This window comes from Eulemur rufifrons, chromosome 6 (genome assembly GCF_041146395.1).
Source record: "Eulemur rufifrons isolate Redbay chromosome 6, OSU_ERuf_1, whole genome shotgun sequence".
Lineage (NCBI taxonomy): Eukaryota > Metazoa > Chordata > Mammalia > Primates > Lemuridae > Eulemur > Eulemur rufifrons.
The window spans coordinates 41,934,110-41,943,641 of NC_090988.1; the positions used below are offsets into that span (position 1 = coordinate 41,934,110).

At 42.2% G+C, this 9,532-nt stretch overlaps 1 pseudogene; it reads right to left on the reverse strand.

The window, feature by feature from the left end:
• Positions 1 to 1,758: 1,758 nt before the first annotated feature.
• On the reverse strand, positions 1,759 to 3,001 carry LOC138383941 (tubulin alpha-1C chain pseudogene; annotated as a pseudogene).
• Between the last annotated feature and the right edge of the window lie 6,531 nt (positions 3,002 to 9,532).

Below are 9,532 nucleotides of genomic sequence, written 5' to 3' on the forward strand. Positions count from 1 at the left end.
CTGTTTTGTGTATGAATTTTCCAGGACAGATCATACTGTAAATGTTTTCTCCCTTTGTCTTCCCATGAAAATTAATCACAAGTTGGAATACACCCTTTGTCAGAGTACACGTCCTGGTTTTTTTATTTGTAAAATATGGGGACAGAGTGTAGAGCCTTTGGCTACAATTCTCTGCCCCTACAGCCCACAGCTGTCATCACTGGCTCCTTGGCTCCATGATTAAGGCTTCTCTGCTCTGCAGTCTGTGGCTCTCATCCTGTGTGCCAGAAGCAGAGACAGATGAGGGGTTCTGAGAGCTCCTCAGCACTAGCCTTCTCTGGTTCTGACTCCTTGTGACAGGCTTTGGGCTTGGAGTTTGAGCTGGGGGTTGGAGTGTCCTCGGAGGACAGTCGAGCTGTGTCTGCCTGCTGATTGAGTGCCCCCAAGTGGAGACAACCTCATTGACCAGCAGGCCCCTGCAGTAATAAATGACAGTGATTGGTGCTGAGCCCCCTGGCTTCTTCCCCCCTTACAACTGCCACATGAGCTACTCTTGAGAATTACTTTAAAAATGTTTTCTTTTGATCTTCCAAATCACTGTAAATGCTCTCCAATTGGCACCAATTAACATCAAAGTGATTACTTTCCAAGCTTTTGAGAAGATGTCAGGGTTGCAGGCAGCCCCTTTCAAGGCTTCACTTATTTGGAGCTACTGTTCCAAATGGGTGAAATTGTGCAGGTCTGCCGGCATAGTTGGTGTTGGAGTACAGTCCAGCCACAGTGGCAGCTTGTTCTCCAGCCCAAAACAGCACCAGGGACCCTGAGGTTTGGCTTCTGCCATCCTCCCTCACAAAAGCTGTCCCTGTCTCCCCACTGTGCACAGGAAACATTCACACTGGACTCTGTCTCCAACATCCCTTTCTAGCTCCTCTCTTGCCATTTCTCCTTCCCTGCTATGGTCCAGCTCTGTTAGCTTGATGGATATTTTGCTTATGTTACCTTGAATAATCTCCTCCTTTTTCACTCATCAAAACCCTAGTTGTCCTTCAGGGCTGTTGGGTGCTCCCAGTACTTTTGCTTACAGCATTAGTATTATATAGGTCACATTTATACTGTAGTTGGCTCTGTAGTAACTCTTTCTCTTTTACTATATTACAAGTTTGTTGTTTAGCTTTGTTTTCTTTTGTTTCGGGACCATCTCTAGATGGTATTAATCTTTGTATTCCCAGTGTCTAACACCATACCTAGTGCAAAGCAAGGGCTCACTAATTGTTAGCCAAACACACAAATGTGTAATTATTCATGTATTGGAGTGCTGAAAATTCTGACAGCAAGGTGCCTAGAGAAGAGTGAAATGGTTTGAGACAACATTGGTGATGTAATATTAAATCAATTACAATAAAACAGAGAAGTACTGCTGGACATCACAGACCCTTACTGTCTCCGAACTCATGAGAATCAAGATAATTTGAGTTTCTATGTCAATCTAAGGTCTAGAAAAGTGGTTGCATGATGCCATATGTGTATGTACCCATCTGAATCCCAGGCAGAAGGGGCCTGTGCTGTCAGAGCCCTGCCCATCCACTGCTAAGGCAGGTTGCACTGGGTTCTTATCCAAAGTTCTTGGGATGAAATCCTGTGAACACCAAAACCCTGCAATATGATTAATTCTTGACCCATAATTGAGACATGGACTATATTTGTAGGGGTGGGGGAAACAGTGGAATGAATTACAGAATTGGGGAGCCAGAGGTCAGGTGCTGCAGCTACCAGGACCCCCTAGAACTCCTCACTGTCATCCTCTCCGTCCATAGACTCTGCACCTACTTCTTCATAATCCTTCTCCAGGGTGGCCAAGTCCTCTGTAGCCTCACAGAACTCCCCTTTCTCCATGCCCTCGCCCACGTACCAGTGCACAAATGCCCGCTTGACATACATCAGGTCGAACTTGTGGTCGAGGTGGGCCCAGGCCTCGGCAATGGCCATGATATTGTTTAGCATGCAGACTGCCCACTGCACCTTGCCTAGGGCGCCCCCAGGCACCATTGTGGGGGCTGGTAGTTGATGCCAACCTTGAAACCTGTGGGACACCAGTCCACAAACTGGATGCTGCGCTTGGTCTTGATAGTAGCGATGGTACCATTCACATCCTTGGGCACCACTTCTCCACGGTAGACATGCAGCAGGCCATGTACTTGCCATGGCGAGGGTCACACTTGACCATCTGATTGGAAGGTTCAAAGCAGTCATTGGTGATCTCTGCCACCGAGAGCTGCTCATGGCAGGCCTTCTCAGTCAAGACAATGGGAGAGTAGGTCACCAGTGGAAAGTGGATACGGGGGTAGGGCACCAGATTTGTCTGGAACTCCGTGAGGTCCACATTGAGGGTGTCATCAAAACACAGCGAGGCAGTGATGGAGGACACAATCTGGCCAATGAGCCGGTTGAGGTTGATGTGGGTAGTGTGCTCGATGTCCAGGTTGCGGCGGCAGATATCATAGATGGCCTCATTGTCTACCATGAAGGCACACTCTGAGTGTTCCAGGGTGGTGTGGGTGGTCAGGCTGGAGTTATAGAGCTCTACAACTACTGTGGACACTCGGGGGGCTGGATAGATAGCGAACTCCAACTTGGACTTCTTGCCATAGTCAACAGAGAGCTGTTCCATCAGCAGGGAGGTAAAGCCTTAGCCAGTGCCACCCCCAAAACTGTGGAAGATCAGAAAGCCCGGAAGCCCGGTGCACTGGTCTGCCAGTTTGCGGATTCGCTCCAGCACCAGATCGATGAGCTCCTTCCCCACAGTGTAGTGGCCACGGGCATAGTTGTTGGCAGCCTCCTCCTTGCCAGATATCAGCTGCTCAGGGTGGAAGAGCTGGCTGTAAATGCCAGTTCTTACCCTATCTGTGACAGCAGGCTCCAGGTCCACAAAGACAGCCCGGGGCATGGGCCTGCCATCCCCCATCTTACTGAAGAAGGTGTTGAAGGAGTTATCGCCACTCCCCAGGACCTTGCTGTGGGGCATGGTGCCATTGGGCTGAATGGGTCAGAAACTATTCCTTCTCCTCAAATAAGTGATTGTCAATTTCCCTGAATTCACTTATGTTTCAAAATTTCAAGGGATTCTAAACAGAAACACTATGCCTATAGCCTGAATTAATAATCTTTCTGAAGTTGACTTTTATGAGCTTTTATTTGACTAAATTATACACACCATAAAGCCTATTTTTCAATAAATTATTCACCAGTGCTTTAACTTGCTCAAGCTAAATAGCTACTCCATGTAAAAGAAGAATTGCTGTTTTGAACCTCTTCATTACAGTCTAAGCCAGAAATTTTCATCATTTTTCTGTAAACCTGCAATCAACTGGGAGCCTATTCACTTTAGAGTTCTTGGCAACAGTTCATCCTCCTCTCTGATTAAAGCCCGAGCACACATTTCTAAGCAGGGTCACAGATCTAGAACAAAGTGCATTTCATCTTAACAAGAACCCTACGAAATAGGTATTATATTATCCCCATTTGACAGATGTGCAAACTGACACTGGTAGTATATTAGCAGAACCAGAATTTAAACCTGGGTATCTCGGACACAAATCACACGCACTACTTGCAGAGAAGTGTTCACCAGGCTTCACTGAAGATTCTTACAGTGTTGCTGGATCTGTGGCAGGGGAGAACAAATTGAGATCAATGATAATATTTTTAAAGCTTCTTGTAAAACCAATTTTATCTCTAAAATAACTTTGCATGCTCCCTTTTTATTTATGCTAATAGCTCCTTCTCCTTTAATTCAGTCACACTTGATACTCCAATGTTATTTTCTGGCCTTCCCTCCCTCCTTTTATGCAATTCATCATCTAATACTTACTGGGCCCCTTTTGGACAGTCTCTCACATTGACCTTTCATCCCTCACACCTGCATTTCCACAGTGGCCTACTCAAGTTATTTTCTTAATAATATACCATCAGTGGCTTTTTAATGTCTTTGGGATACAGTCTGAGGACGTTGGAGGTCTGCGAGGGTCTGATGCCAAGCTTCCCCTGCCCGCTCCTCCGTTCTCCCTCTTTCTCCTGCAGCCACCACCCAGCACGCAGGGCAGCCACTGGTGCAGGAAGTTCGAGGACACAAATGTTGTGCTCAGACTTTTCTGGCACTTCTGATTAAATTTTCAAACAAACCTGTGAGGTAGACACGATTACTATCATTATTTTAAAGATGAGGAAACTGAGGCCTGAGGTTAATCATGGTTAAGAAAAGATGCCAGTTCATCCCGAGGGCCATTTGGACTATAACGCCAGGCTGGCTAAAGGGAAGCCATTTTGCTTCCAGTGTGCGCTCAGCTTGTTCTGTCTTAAAAGTTTAGAATTAACCTGCTAATTGCTTACACAACTGCTGGGCACAAGATTAGAAAATGACCTTGAGGAAAAACAGATCAAGAGTCTAGAATAGGCCAACTGCAGACTGCTGATAACAAGATCCACCAAATGACTTGCTTGTTGGTTATCAACAAACAGTGGGTCATGATGACCTGCACAAAGCTTGCTTTCTGCCAACAACCCCCTTTACCCCTTTCTTTTATAAGGTGCTCAGTAAGCAGGGAAGGAAGAGACAGTCTTTGAGACAATAGTCCGTCATCTCCTCAGGCTGCTGGCACTTGAATAAACCACCTTTCCTTCACCAACACTCACCTGTTGCCTCTTGCCTCTCGTGTCTGGCTCTCAGGTGGTGGGCAGCTGAACCTGCATTTGGCAACAAAGGTAGAGCTGGGCTTGGAACAAAGCTTTCCCTCTAACTTGCTCTTCCCTGCACCACACCTTCTCTCAAAGCATGGGATTTTCTCCCCAACTTCTCACCATAACCCCACACATCACTGCCTCTGTGACTCTGCACTTGTCCAAATTCAAATCTGGAATTCCTTCCTCCTCTCAACTGTACAAATCCATCCACTCTTTTATTATTCCTTGTTATTTTCACGTAATAAACACAGGGCTTTTTTTAACTTAAAATGTTTTATTGGGAAATATTTCAACAAATATACAAATCATTTTTACCTTTTTAAAAAATAAAATATCTCTTTACCCAACCAAAGTTTGTATTATGCATGGTTGATAGCTTTGTCAAAACGTAACAGGCTGATGTCCTTATAAGAAGAGGAAGATAGAGACAATGAAAGGAGATTGTACAGACAGTCTCCAACTTACAATGGTTCAATTTAGGCTTTTTCAACTATACAATGGTGCAAAAGCAATATGCATTCAGTAGAAACTGTACTTCAAGTACCCATACACTCATTCTATTTTTCATTTTCAGCGCAGTATTCAATAAATTACATGAAATAGTCAATATTTTATTATCAAACATTTGTGTTAGGTGATTTTGCACAACTGTTGGCTAATGTACGCGTCCTGAGCACGTACGATGTTCAGTACGTTAAGCAAATTGAATGTGTTTTTGATTTATGACATTTTCAACTTAGGATGGGTTTATCAGGATATAACCTCATTGTAAGTCCAGGATCAACTGTATATGAAGACGGAGACAGAGATTGGAATTGCTCTCCCACAGCCAAGGAATACTGGGAGCCACCAGAGCTGGAAGAGGCAAGGAAGGATTCTTCCTGCAGCCTTTAGAGTGAGCACAGCCCTGCGGACACTTTGATTTCAGGCTTCTAATCTCTAGAGCCATGGAAGAATAAATTTGCTGTTTTAAGCCACTAAGTTTGTGGTGATTTGCTATAACAGCCCTAGGAAACTAATACAAATGGATTTGCTAATTGTCTCACGAAATCAAGGTGCAAAGTTTCCTAGTAATTCTCCTGAAGACTCCTCATAGCACATCCGATCCTCATGTCTTAGAGCTTCTTTCATTTCTTGCCAGCTACTGACTATTGTTCTTTGATCACATCTGTAAGTCCTTTTAGTGTGCTGGAGTATAATTTATCAATCTGCCTCAAGGAAGGACACTATCATCCTCCCAGTTACTCAGACCATACATCTGGGTGTCGTCCTTGTCACTTCTTTATCCCTCACTCCACACATTTAATCAAAACTAAGTCCTGCATTACTTTCCTATCTCTTAAATCCATCCACTTTTCTGTAGTCCAATGTCACTTCCCTAGTCCAGGCCACCATCATTTCTGCAACAGAGTTCCACATGGCATGGCAGTTTCATTATTCACCTATCTATCCATCCATCCAACAAACATTCATTTACTGTCTACCATGAGACAAGCACTTTGCAAGGCACTCTGGATGCTAAAGTGAATTAAAAAGAGAGAAGATCCCTGACCTGACAGAGTTTATTGCATAGGGAGGGAAACAGACATTAATCAAATAATCTCCCAGAGTAACATAAAATTGTTTCAGTAACATTAACTTTGAAGAAGAGGTTCTATAATGCTGTGAGTGAGGCCCTTTGAAGAGGTTTTTTCCTTTCCTCTCCCTAGAGTAGAAGTCAAAGAAAGTATCTGTGAGGACTTAAAAAGAATGTTAAAAGTGGATGGTTGAATTTATATAAGTTATCTATGTTTATGATGCAGCTCCAATGTATTTTTCAGATTTAGTTTATATTCTATAATAAGCATGTTTTTTAAATAATTATTATTTTTTAAAAACACAATAAATGAGATATTTATAATCACCTTGAAACACTACTTTACCTCACCTGGGATGTGTTGAGATGACCACAGCACTCTGGCTTACCTGTTGTCCCAGGCATGACGCTACATTTTAATTGCCTGTTTGTATGTCTGTCTGTCTCAATAGATTGAAAACCTCCGGAAGACATGGGTATGCTTGTTAACCTACTGTACTCTAAACACCATCAGCACTTAACTAGCCCTTTGGCAGACCCTAAAATAAATGTTTTTAAATTGGATAGATAGGCTAAAAATAACAGTGAGACTGTTGGACTTCTTTTTAAATAGCTGCTTATTACATGCCAATGTCCAGAGGATGATGGGGGGAAAAAAGCAGAAAGAACTTGGATCTCCACCAAAGGTGTGCTTTCAAGTAGAGTATTTTTAAATCTTCAGCATCGTTTAATTTCATTCATGGATGAACAAGAGAACGAGGAAGTTCAGCCCTCACTTATTCCTACTGCAAAGTATACCTGATTATCCATTTGTCCAAATGATTCTTTAGTGTGAAACTCTCTCTGTGAGTTCCAAACGGTGCCAATTATTTTCCGAACAATGACGAGTCAATGACCCATATTAAGTGTCTTTTCTTGTCATACACTAATTAGAATTCTTCCTCGTAGGTAAAGTTCCTTAATACAACATTAAAATATTACTCTATAATTCAAGGTCATGTTTGCACTGAATAAATTAGCTTAATTCAAGTGCCATATTGATTAGAGATATTGAGCATATGTGCATCTGCTCCTAATGCTTAGAGTGCTCATGGAATCAGAGTGATCTTTGGATATTGGGATTAAAAAAACCTTTTCAGAGGAAGAAAGATGTGGATTGCCTTTCCTAGAATTAAACTTCTCATCAATAGGAATCCAAAGAATGTCTTTTTTTATAACCGTCAATGATTTTTTGAAACATGAAGAATGGTGTACTTCTCATTGAAAATATGGTAAATAAGAAGAAACTTCAGATATTCTAGGCAGTGGGGAATTTCTTAGCATTTAAAAAAATTTAAAAACATTACAGGCCTATAAATTTGTTGCATGGACATCAATTTTCATCTGAATTGCAACCAATGATCTTCCTTAGACATTGTTTAGATAATTCTGTCTTATTTTTTAGTAGTTTGTACTTAACATGGAATGTTTAGCTCCTTTAGATAAGAAAATATGTTCAAGTCACACACCAATAATTCTTATCTTTGCTCAAGAACATTAATGTAATTTGTAATTTTAGGTACATTCAATCTCTGGAGAAAGCAAATTCAGAAAAATAAATGAGGATACATTTGGTTTATCCTTTACTGAATAAAATGTTACCTGTGTCCTCCTGACTAGGTCTATCTCTTCCTTCAGGTCCCTTTAAAACACAAATCTGTAGAAGGTAACAATTCTTTTACCCTCAGCAATAAAAGCAGAACTCCCTTCCCTCTGAGCACATGAGTTCTGCCGCTTGCAGTCAGCTGACTTTATGATGGGCAGAGGTGTGCCATCTCCATCCCACGGTAGGGGCACAGCTTTGAGAAGTGCCCTGACTTATTTTTGATGTTTTTTGTAGAGAAAGTATGAGCGTTAAATATTTACATCACTGCCTAGGCCTGTAAATGAATATTTACCGTCTGTGAATGCATCCTTTCATCCTATTGCTCAGGCTTTTAGTTTATGCTCTTGAAGTTCCCAACAAAGTCCCCAGGGAAAGATCCAAGAAATTACAAGCACCCTCACTCTTTGCCAGCCCCCTACAATGCTGATACCATGTCCCAAAGTCAGGACTGGTTCCAGAAACTCAAGGAAGTATTTTGAGTGTCCTGCTGCTCAGGGTGGATAAGAATTATGGACTCGTGAGAAGGATCAGGCTCCTCTAACGTAAAATCAGCCCGAGTTGTTTTATGAGACTCCAAATGGACTTGACTAAATCAAACAGTCTCATGACTGATGAATATATAATTTCAGGATTTATTTCCTCTATGCCAAAAGGTACTCTTAGAGTAGAAGAAAGAGGGCTTCACATGAAGTTATGTCTGTTCCAAGAGTGTCTGGGACGGTTTGGCCTCCAATTTAATGCAGACGGTTTGCTCAGGCAGATTTAAGCCCAGAAACAACAGAGCCGCATGTGGAAGAACAGACATAGTTTGGTACAACTTTCAAATGCTGACAGGATAAGGGTTGGACTGGGATATTTTAATAAATTACTAAGGAAATTTAGCTTCCAGAATCTTATTCAACTCTCTCCCCAATATGAGCCCTTGCAGCATCAGCTGAGTTGCCCTCGACCTTACCTGATATGAAAAGCAGTCAAGACAAGAGGACTATGGCCTAAAGTAATTTAAAACCGCTTTCAAATACAGTGTCACAGGAAAACAGAAATAAAAAGGCTATACAAGTTTGTTCAAAGATTTTGAAATTGACTATAGAAAGATAATTTTATTTCTTGGTTTCTGTTTTACATATATTGAAAAGAAGCAGCAAAAGGCATATCATGCATGGTGCTCAGTCAGGGAAATAGAGGACAATACAGGATCTTCCTCTGGTTCCTCCATGGTGACCCCCACACGCGTCGGCACACAGCTTAGGTTCCTTTGCTCTGTGGGTTCTGGAGACTGCACAGCCCATATCCTTGGGTTATCTGATCTTATTTCACAGAGTTCCTGGTGGGAGTCTTCAAGGTAGGATCCACCTTGACCCTGGGCTGCACCAACCTACCTACCCATCCTGAATTCTAGATACATATCTACATGGCCTGCTCTGCAAAACACTCATAACACAGTAACATTCTTCTTGGATACTGAGCTAGGATTTAAAACAGGACCCATCCCTAAGAATACGTGAAAAAAGGAATTCTCACTTAATATACCAAATCAGGAAAGCTTAAAAGCAAACATTTCAGCATTGTCAGAGACTTGAATTTGCTAAGGAGAT